Source organism: Podarcis erhardii (assembly GCF_964252035.2).
Source record: "Podarcis erhardii genome assembly, chromosome: 3".
Lineage (NCBI taxonomy): Eukaryota > Metazoa > Chordata > Lepidosauria > Squamata > Lacertidae > Podarcis > Podarcis erhardii.
Window position 1 is genome coordinate 96005504 of NC_138507.1, and position 2920 is coordinate 96008423.

The following is a 2920-nucleotide window of genomic DNA, read 5'->3' on the forward strand; positions in this document are numbered from 1 at the left end:
GAATGCACTCCAGCTGCTTAAAGAGTAGGTATGAGCAATAAAAACTCAGTCCAGGAGCACAAGGGAGAGCTGTAGTACATGAGATAATTTTGCCTACAGTGTCCTTTGCTCAACAAAAGAAACCTGAGTGGACAGAAGTAAATAAGCATTTTTGTTTTTCAGATGGGAGAGCTCTCTCCCCCATCCCTTCCTCCTCTTATGGGATTCTGAAACCATAAGAAGGATGTTGAAAGGGAAAGGTGAGAAAATATTTCCTGGAGAGAAGCTAGTGCGTGACTGTGTGCTGCCTATGAACTGATCAACAAACTCCTAAGTCTACTTTCTGCTGCTTTCCCTCACGGAGGGGAACCAACTCTTGGCAAAACAAGAGGCTGCAGCAAAGGATAGCCGCATCCACTGGCTTTGCCCCGCCTTGCTTTGCTGTCGCTGGGCGGGCGGCCCGAAGTCTTTCTCCTCAGCCCCGTCTGTTTGCTGTTTTGGCGCGAAAAAGTGGCGGGAAACGTTAGCTCCGAGGCCGTTAAAACTTCTGAGGTAACCCTTGCCGACCTTTGTGTCAGCAAGTCACGCCACCACGGCTTATCTCTAACCCTGAAACAGTTTAGCATTTTCAGAGCGATCAGAACAGATACCTTTTCATGTGATCTGATCTTTTTAATCCACCTTTGATCAATGTGGTGAGTGAAACAGGGCAAAACAAAACAAAACCCTTTTCAATAACTGTCGTAAGAAAGAGTGTTGAGTGTACCACATACCAGCCCCTTTCAGTTAATATAGTTGTACTCCAAAAGAGGTGTAGCAGGTATTTTGTGTGTGTGTGTGTGTGTACGGTATGCGTGTGTGCAATATATATATATATATATATATATATATATATATATATTCAGATATTTCTCAGGTTGAGGTCTTAATTATATTAAAAAGTCACCCAAGGTCAGTCACTTTGCTGCTTTCCCTCACGGTGCTTAATTACTCAGCCCACACAGTTATTTAGTACCTGTAAATAATATATATATGTATTTAAAACCACTGCATCATGCAAGTCTCTATTAACACCCTCCCCCACTCCTTTTAAATGACTTGAGATGCAAAAAAAGGAGGTCATTATACAAAGTTTAAAACCTTATCTTTGAAGTGTACCTTATTTCATTACCCACCTTGGCCCCCAAATACATATGGACATTAAGTGGTAATTTGGATTCCTTTCTTTATGGCTCTAGCCCTTCGCTGTGGGTTTTCCTGCCATTTCCCACACCATGTATATTAAGCAGCTAGAGAACATTGGCCTGTTTCTTGAAAATGACCTGAGACTTCGCTCAAATAATTTTTTTGTTGCGTGCGCTGCCCAGATTGCTAAGTGTTGGTGGTGCCTCTTTTCTCCCACTGCCTTTCCTGATTTTAAACCTCCCCAACTGCTTTTTCCTGTGTCAGTGTGAATGTGGCTGCAGCCCATTGGGAAGCAAGGAGAAGAAGGAAAGGAGGCTCATTGCGCGGGGAGCCTCTCTTTTATTTTCTGGAAATTATTCTTCTTTCTTGCTCAGGTGATGCACTTCGAGGGGCCTGTGCGCGCGCTTTGAGGGCACACACATATCTGAGCCTTCTATTTCTATACATTTGCTAGGCGAGTGACCATTTCAAGAATAAAAGGAGACCAGTTGGACTGTGCTAGCTGAGACCAAAGCCCAGGATGTCCTCTGGGCTGAGCTTTCTGGCTGCCCTGCTCTGTTCCCCATCCCACTGCCCTCCATGTGTTCCCACAGCATTTCATTGTGTTTGCAAGTTTGCATGACCCAACTCTTCTCTTCTCACTTTTAGGGGGCACAGGCAACCCGATGGCTTCCTGGTGATGTTTCAGTCCGAATGCAAATCGGCGGGTAGCTTTGAAGTCTCTCGAAATTGCGTTGGTGACCCTCTCTTTGCCCCGAGGGCTCCTTCTCTGGGCTCCCTGGAAAACTATCCCATCAGTTGTCTGGAGGAATGACAGCAGCAGCAACATTTGCCTTTGTGTTCGGGCGCTTGCTGGGTCGATCAGATTCTTGCGAGGAGCAAAGTAACTTCCACACGTTCTTGACACACCTGGCACCTGCTTGGGCTTGCTCTGCGGTTCCTTATTCAGCTTTGCTAATGATTATTTTGGAAGTCTCCCCCGCCCGTTTCATGCACAATGTGAAACGCTCCTCTTCGACCCCCTACTTCAAGAAAAGGTTCCCTCTCTCCCCGCCACTTGATCTCTCCTGAACAATGAATGGCCTCTGCGCAAAGCAAATGTGCACAACCGTGTGGGGGAAAAAAGGAAAAGGAAGGGAAAAAAGAAAAGAGGAAAGGGACACAATTTCATCCGAAAAGCTAGATTGCTAGATAGATGGGCATACCTACAGAGGGGAAGGCTTACACGGACCCTGAAACTGCGGAGGCTTCGCTCTCCAGCTCGGCGTGATTTAAACCTAGCTCAGTTCTCATTGTTACCAGGAGTATATTTTACCCCTCTGTCTTTTGTAGGATACAGAAGGTGAATAATGAAATCCTTTTGCTAATAGTTTATGAGCCATGAGATTGGAAATGTATATGGATAGACCAGAGCGCCAGACTAAAAACCACTTGAGAGCATCTCGGAGCCTGCCAGAAGTAACGATTTAATATCCCCAGCCCAGCACAGAGGGGAGCAGCAGGGGACTGCGGACGGCTCTCTCCAGCCTGCTTCCTGAACCCTTTTGCACGGAAGAGCAGCGGGGTGACAGACTTCATTCCCAAGCAAAAAGCGCTCAGTGCACGAACATCTGAAAGACATAATCATCGCTTCTTAGCATGTGTGTTTATGGCATACAGTTTATTATCCAGAATCGGTATATATGATGCACATTAAATTAATATACACACGCTAGAGATTGAAAGCAATCTCTTCTCTACCTTTGATCATATCCGC